We start from the raw sequence: 9,203 nt of genomic DNA, 5'->3' as shown, positions 1-9,203 counted from the left end.
CCTACACGTCCGTGTTTTATGAGTAAGCCAAACTACTTCGGACAGCTTTTTATCGAATTTTGGTTAGACCTTATTCTTTATGCAATTTCGTTTTTATACGATTTTACACTTATACACAATATTATGCTGGGGCTTGAAATGTGTTGAGACATGTTTCGCGACATTTGAATTAGCTAACACCCATAAATTGGTGTCTTGTTCATTTTGCTTTAACTTTATAAAATGCGTCAACTTATCGGCAGGATTCTTCGTGTTTTTTTTTTTTCCCATAACCGCAACACTTTATAAGTTCCTGCGCTCTGATTTCATAGGTTGTCAGCCTTAAGAAAATGTTTCTTATGACTACTGCAGGATGAAATCTTATTTTGATATAAGACTGCATCTTTTATTACATACTCAATTCTTATTTACTCTTTAAATAGACCTCACTGCACATTAATGACTTCCTTTTGACTTATAGGATTAATATTTTGAACCATAATTTACAAAACACAATTTTTGTAACGCTTACGTGAGAAAATTGTCAGAAATCATTGTGGATTCTCATGAAACTAAACATGTTTGGGCAAATAGATTTGAGGAAAGCTACAGATCCAGTTTTAAATCTGCTGAGAAAATCGCTAATGTTAAGAGCTACCCTCTAGATTCATTCAAGTGTCGAGCACTGTAATCTGTTCCTGGAAATGAATTTACAAAAGTTCTGTTCTAGGAAAAACTGTGTCTGGATAAAAAATTTAAATTATGGCAAAGCACAGTAAGACATAATGTCTTATGGAAGGAATGCCTTAGTGGAGAACTTTCTGAGGGAAACTGGCTCATATTTCCTTTATACATTTATAAAACTACGGAAATCCATAACTTGTATAATATATCTAACTTGTTCGTCCAAATCTGGACCGGGATCGAACGACCCAGGTGTGCAGCGGTTTTAATAGCCGGCCGCTGATGGACTTTGTGGCTACTTTTGAGTTGCTTGGAGTGCTACTGACTGGGGTAGTTCTGTGCAACTAGAGTTGTTAGATTTGTAAAATTAAAATGACGCTTGTGCCCAGTAAAACCATTTTTTTATCTTTTCAGTTCACCATTTTAAATACTACCTTTCGGATTTTGCATGCGCGGTGCCTCTTATCGCGGTACAATCGAGGCTTAATAGCGCAAAAATACTTTGCACTCAGACTAGTTATAACGAAGGTATTAATGTATCGAACCATAAAAATATTTCACAAAAGTCCAAATTTATCTACAGTAACCTGATTTCATAGTAAATATTTTTTTCTTTAAGAAAGCAAGGGTAAAACAAAGAGAAATCTGTATTTTCTCTTGCTCATCAAAAGAAGCGCTTATTGGTACTTCTTATCACTTTGACTTGTTTCAATTGGAGCTTTGTCAATTAAAAGCTTTTTATATATTACAGCACAAAAACATGTTTCAGATTCATTATCGCCACTGGTAGAAGAAATTTAGAAACTTCGGAAAATCTCCGAAACAGTGCTGTATCTTCAAAATAGATTTGTCCAGTTTCGAATTCCTATTCATACTGATTTAGAAATTAGTTTTTTATAACATTATATACTTTCAAATGAGTTTTTTTTAATATGTGTATTGGTGTTTTCCAGCAATTTCAATGTTTAATCAGTTTTACAACTAAATTGTAATCTGAACTTTCTTTAATTGTAACTGGATTTTAGGAAAACAAATGTAGTTCTGCACCCTCAAACAAGAAGCTATAACTTCTAAATTCCTATAGAAGAAACAAAAGTAAAGAAAATGTTTTTAGCCATTAAAGGCAAACGTCCTTCGAGGATTTTCTGCGAAAAATATGAAAAGTATGTAAAATGTTTTTTATTCCTTCAAAAGATTCTGAATAATTTCAGAAATCCCAGAAATAAACTAACTGAATTTCATTATTGCAACTTTCTAATTATGCAGTTTATTTTGCGTTTGATTTGGCAGTTTCACTCGGGCTAATTATTGACAAGTTTTGTTTTAGTTTTGATTTTATGTCTTGTTTATTTTTATACTTAATTTCTGTAATAAACACTTTTTTCTGCAATCAAAATTTCGTTCTGTATAAATAAAATGACCGCTTGCACTTTATTTTTAATTTAAATAAATATCATAGACATATCTAGTAAGATACATTGTGCTTGCACTCTTAACTTTTGTATTGCGGCCGGCAGAAAATATAAAATTTTTTGCCTACTGCGACCGTATTACCTCAGACACCCACATGGTATAGTGGTTAGTGTAACCTACTGCGGTACCACAGGCCGGGGCTCCAGTCTCGCAGAAGGCTTGCATGCAAATTGTCTATCCCTTCATAGGAGGTAAAGGTGGCCGCCTCTTAGGTGCCTCCATAATAAGATGACCGCCGCTTCCGGTCACTTAGTAACGGCGAAAGCCTAAACCTTTATTACGTCAAGAAAATATCCACACAACTTTCGCCTTCTTCTAATAAGAATTAATTATAATTAAATTCTTTACACTTTATTAATACTACCTAATATACTATAACGCAGATTGCTGCTATTTTGTTTTCTTTTTTGTAAATTTTTATTTTTACAAGCTGCAAATAGGTTTATTTAAACTTTCAGTCAACTTCATTGCCAAAGTCTAAATTATGAAGACATTAGTGTAGATGTAGTGTATTAATTCTAAAAAAAAAAAAAAAAAAAAAAAAAGTGTGCATCTATTTGGTGATATAAATACAAGATACTATGGACAAGATGTGTTTTAAATTTATGCATCCGACATTTGAGATGAACAGAAGTTACCCAAGAATCTCTGAAATGAACAATCTTTTTTCGATTTTAAAACAATATAGGAGTTTGAGGCAAATTATGGTTGACGAAGAAATCGAAAAAATTCTCTTGTCATCACGCGAAAAGACCATCTCTAAAAATTGTTCAGGTGACACATTTTAATGTGAATTCACAGTTGTTTTATCGAATAATCTGGGGAGGGGGATGAAGCCTCAACAGTGTGTTATGGGATTATAAGGGCAAAAGTGATAAAATTTTAGCGCAATATTATAAATGATTACAAAATATCGAAATGTAGCTGAGATTATATTCAAAATAAAATTAAACAGATGAAAAATTTTTAGCATTTTCATTTTAAAAGAAATGTAAGAAAAGTAAAAGGGTTAGTATTTACATTAAACATAGGAAAAATACGAAGACTCCACACCACTTGCAGCTCCTCTGGTCACCGTGATTGGAACCCACTTCGAAATACACGTGTTCGGTGGTTTTAGTGGTCTGCCTCCAGTGGTCTTGGATTTTTGAAATTTACGACATTTTTCATTCGCTAACGTTATGCACTTATTTTAGCGTAAAATAGTAATGTTGGTATTACGACTAGAGTGAATAAATCAAACCTTTTATTTCAAAGTTTATTTATACGATAGCCAAATCTAAAACTTAGTTTGGGTTATTTTGATTATAGCAAAGCATGCCAGTGCTATCTGCCTTAGAGGAATCACACCTTCGTGAAGGATTTGTTAACAAAAACTGGCTCATATCCACGTTTTACACGGATAATCCCACGAAAAACAATTATGCAGCCAGCCCGTTCACCTGGGATTGAACCCAGATCGAAACATCAATGTTCAGCGACTTAGGACGAACTACCACCAAGACTCGACCACTAGTGGGGACCAAAACTATGTTTGCTTTTTATCTCTTTACTTATTATTTTATATTTTCATTGCTTGAACTGATCAGCTGGACGACTTTCCAATTTTCAACCCTTTTTTTGAAATTCACCAAGTATCACCAAATCTCGTTATTTCTTACGAATTTTTAAGTGCCTGTGTATATAATATCAGTAGCTAGTTTTTTAATTTGTTTGTAGTTCTAGATAAACTGATTCATAGATATTTTTTTTTTCCTCAAAATAAGGCTGCTTAAAGTTTGAACACCTTCCTTGTCGGAAGAATCGGAAAGCACTTGCATGTAATCCTGTTGGATGCATCACTAAATATAAAAAAAAAAGTAAATAATAATAAAAAAAAAATCTGAAAGCTTTCAGGCAACAATTTGAAAAGTAAAACGTTTATATTTAACCAACGCAAAATACAAAAACGAAATTACTTCTGGGTAAAAAAACTTCTAAAAACTTCTGGGTAAATTGTCTCTTTTGGCTAATTATATTTTGCGTACTGTAATATAAGTCTCAATTTATTTGAGTGCAAAAAAAAAAAAAAAAAAAAAAAAAAAAAAAAAACATTAGTAAACAAAACTCTGGCTTCTATTTTTTTCACACCTAATCTTCTTTGCTATTTCTGAATCTTTATCCACAGCTAATATGCTTCAAATAAATATTTATAGCTGTTGTAACGGCTGTAGTGTCCAACAAGATAAAATATTTAAAACAGCTCCGCGGCTGTAATTTTTCCTCTTTCGGAAGAAAATTTTGTGGGAGAAATGTTTTGTTATTTTTTCACGTAGAGTTACTTTTAAACTTTGATTTGCGTTTTGCTGCTTTTCTATGTTTAACAAAGTTTTCTTTGCCGTTGTTAAAAACCTCAGTGTTCCCAACAACACTGAGGGATCATAGCATACCTCAAGTGTCCGGAGGGATGTTTACATGTGGTCGGTGTCGTGTTTAATTCTAAGTATTTACCAAAGTTCACATAAAAAATTTATTACGATAACAAACACAATATGGAACAGAAGAGTTATACATATTCAAGTGTGGCGCGACAAGATTTTCGCCCTTTTGACGCTGCAGGATATGTGTCTGAACATGGTGAGTTACAAGGATTAACTGAACTTTTTTGGCGCCACGATAGCGACATTTATCTATCTATTATGGACAAAACAAACATAGTGTACATTACTCAAAATGATTTCTTTTTGCACTTTTGCAAGTACAAGGGAATTCTTCCTCCTAAAACTTGAGAATAATTAGAATGTGTTTTATATATTATTTACAACTAGCGGAAGTACCCGATACCAGTTAAGTTAGATTGAGAGCCATGTCTCTAACAACAGACAGAACGATGCTACTATAATCCTTCTCTAATAGCGATGCAAAAAAAAAAAAAAAAAAAAAAAAAAAAAAATTCATTGTCATACATTTTTCACTCTGATTCCATATGGAATCTACACAAAAAAATTTCTGTAGAAAATAAGCTCAGTCTGTCTCATTATATCAGCAACAATGGCACGCAGTTTTTAATGATTTTCGTCTTTCTAATCAAATGGTCGTAAAGGCTCAATTTCCAACCAATATTTCACCTATATTCAATTTTAGTCGATTAAAAGTGGCAAAAAATTTATCATAATTGATCAGAAATCAATAACGCTAACAAACAAACACTTAAACAGACGTTCTTCCTCTTACATGGATAGATTTTGTAAAACTTACAAATTTTTGATTAACAAACTCTACGATTTGAATACGAGCGGTAGCAACGCGTTTCGACATAAAGCATTTTTATTTCCAACTCGGCAAGACTGTTGCTACTCGGAAAAATTAGTGCGAAAATTAGCGCTTTCAGGTGTTTTAATTAGTACTTCGACTGATTAAAGTTGTACGAAGGTGGAAATAATCGAAATGGCTTCCCGCGATTTTTTGGAATCGGGAATAATACGTTTAATGTTTGGCAATGCTATTTTTATTTCATCGTAAAGCTCAGAAATTTTTTATTAACAAACTCTAGGATTTGAAAGCGAGCAGTGGCGAGCAGGGCGAAAATTATCGTTTTTCCAAGTTTTTAATTAATATCTCTGATTTTATCTTTTTTTCGGGGGGGGTAGTGGACGTCGACTTTTTTCAGGACCCAGAACAGAGTTGTAGAAAGTTTGATCTGAACGAAAACTTTGTTTTTGCGTAGAAACTCTAATTTTAATTTTAAAAGTTTTTCTTTAAATTGTTTTAACTGAATTAATGTTTTATATTTTTATATTTTTCAATTTTTAATAAAATTATTTTGAGGTTTTTATGTATTTTTGCCTTGCCGTGAAGCGAGAACTGAATTAATTGAATGAGAAATACACTCTTTTGCAAAAAAAATGGAAGCACCAAGAAAGACTTTTGAGATCGTGACGAAATTTGGTATGCAAAAACATCTTGATCGAACATGCAAATGATCAAAGTTTCCAGGGAAATGAACAGGAATCGCGCTCATAGCGCGCATTTCTAGTGCGCAATTCGCAAATTATAAAACCAGTAACAGAGGCGAAAAATTTACCTTTTTTGTTGCTGCCATTGTAATTCCGTAAAGAAGCAGCTGAAGCTGCATGACGATATCGAAGTCTTTTACAGACAACTAAAAAACTTAAAACGTGGTCGCATTGTAGGGTTCTGTGAAGCTAGGGGGTCAAACTGAGCAATAGGCTGCCACCTGCAGCGTACAGACACTGCTGGTGCAAAGATGTTGGCAGCAATGGTTGCTACAAGGAAATTGCCGACGAAATGAAGGCTGTGGAAGGACAAAGAGCACAAATGCGAGGCAAGATGGGATGATTGTTCATCAAGCCCGAACTCCCCCCCCCACACACAACGGTAACATTGTCGACTATTCAACGCACTACAGCTACGTCTATACCTCAAGTGGTATCGTCCACCATCTCACGGCACTTGTATGAGGCGGGTTTACACTCACAGAGGTGTTCAGCGATGAATCCTGCTTCACTCTTGACGCACATGACCACCGTATTCGTGTCTGGAGAGGATGGGGCCAGCGGCCCCAATCAGCCATAACCTCTCGTGTGATGGTGTGAGGCGCTATTTCTTATGGCAGTAGGTCATCCTTCGTAGTCATTCTCCGTACATTTTTAACATCTCAACGATATGTTGATACCATCCTGTGGCCGGTTGCTTTACCCTTCATGGGGTGCTACTTTGGTAGACGGTTGCACGGATTTTTTGCGATTTACGTTGGCACAATTGTTAGCGCGATTTTTACAATCGCAGCCATCTTGAAAAACGCTGCTTTTACGCATAGTTAAGTATTCGAAACTTAAATAAATATCGTTAAAAGTAATGGATTAATTTTTTGTTGATAATGTCGTTTTTTAAGATGGCAGGCAAGTATAAATAAATACATTTATGAGTATAAAATACTAAAGTAAGGCTATTATTACTTTCATATAGCAAAAAAGAGAATAAAAACACCGCTATAAAAACATTGTGCCAACGTTTAATTAGATTAAAATATTACTGAAACTGAATATCGGATTAAAAACCATCATACAAACATTTAAAAGAATTAGAATATTATTAAATTCAAATACTTTAAAATACGTTAGATAAAATATAATTAACATTAAAACATATGTGACAATAATTATCTCAGCAATTTTTGAAAATAGTGTATTAATTTTTTTTAACAAAAATTGAAGTATACAATTATAAAATAAAAGAAAATTATGTACTTACATTTTTTTGAGTAATTTAACCTCTTGTTTATTGATAAGTACTACAAAAAAAATCGAAATCATAATTGAATCGGCTCTTTTAACCATCTTCATCTGTTATCCACATATCTCGCACTTCATTGAAGAAGCAATTAGCGAGGTTTCCTCCAAAAATTTAAAATAAATTTCCTCTGAAGCTATTAACAATTTATAAATAAATCTTTGTTTAGGAAAGACAGGTTGGCCAAAATAAGGTCTCAAAGGGCAATTTTTTTATTCCAATACCAATAATTCTTGGTAATTACCAATAACAACATTCATCTTCGAAACGGAGATATCCATTCCATTTGAAATCTGACGAATTCGAAGAGATGAATAATAAAATTTAAAAATGGCCCGGTAATGCACATATATTCAGTAACCAATCAGTTATGGTTACATCACGCATAGAATTAAAATTATTTAAATAATCATTCATAATAAAATCATTTTTAAAACAAATGCAAAATTAAGTTGTATTTTAATATTTAACAGCCATAAATAATGTTTAAAACATTAGATTAAATTTATAGATATTAATAAAACCAATTACTTTTTAAGTAAGGTGACGTCATTGATTACATCATCAACAGCGTAAAATTATATAAAATATTATAAACAACAAAATTTTTATTTCAAATAAAAATGTAAAATTAAATTGATTTTTAATATTTAGAAGCCATAAATAATATTTCAAACACGGAAGTTATGCATAATAAAACGCATTATTTTTTAAATTAAATAACAACAAAGTATCGGTTACCATAAATAACTTATCCAGCAATGGGTTTATCATAAGTTGTATTACTCGCCAAAAGAAAATCGCCAAAATCCGTGCAATCGTCTACCAAAGTAGCACCGTTCGTGGCTCGTCATCCGGGGGCCATTTTCCAACAAGAAAATGCCAGGTCGCGTACCGCTCGCATATCTCTGGACTGTCTCCGTGCGATTGATACTGCTGCGTGCGTACGGGTTCGTTTGAATTAAATGCACAAGTCCGATGAAAAAAGAACAAATTTATTATTATCACAACAAAAATGCTTAAATTTCCTAAAATATTCATCAAGTATTACAATTTCTCACAGTAGTTATCTTTTAATTTCTCGAGAAATTAATTCAAAACAGCTAGAGAAAGCTAATCTGCGAATTCGCTCACAACCACACCTTTTCTTCTTTGAATCTGTGTCCAGTAGCTCTCGTTCGTATCTGGTCTTCACAGTCAACAAAAGCAATTTTCTAAACAACAACAAACTAACTAATCGTCAAAAATAGAGAGGTTTTCCACCTTTTATAAGATTTTTAAATCGCGCGCGAGAACTTTCTCGAAATCAAAAAGAGATATTTATTAAATGTTACATGCACGCGCTCTTGTATTTTCAATTTTACGGCTTAGCTTTCCTTTAACATTCGTCACGCGCTGCACTGCTCGGGAAAAAAAAAACAATTTAATTTATAATTCAACTAACATTAGTTTTTTTTTAATACCAAATTCATAACACTGGCCCCTTCCCAAGGAATGCAAGTCCCGGGCAGTACAATTCCTGGACAGGAAGTCAAACTTATAACTGAAGCATAAATGCAACTGAGGGCATAAACATTACATTACAATATCAAACAACATGAACAATGAATGAAATAACTAACTTAAACAAATCAAATGCTATCAAATACTAAATACAAATCAAATCAAATACACATTTAAAAACAAAAAGGATCATGGTCTTATACTATTTACAATTATTTACTCTACGTACTATGACCATAGTAATGAGCTAACCTGTCGTAATGAACGACTTT

This window comes from Stegodyphus dumicola, chromosome 1 (assembly GCF_044657685.1).
Source record: "Stegodyphus dumicola isolate Sdum_Otavi_A_Nest chromosome 1, ASM4465768v1".
Lineage (NCBI taxonomy): Eukaryota > Metazoa > Arthropoda > Arachnida > Araneae > Eresidae > Stegodyphus > Stegodyphus dumicola.
This window is presented reverse-complemented; position numbering follows the sequence as displayed.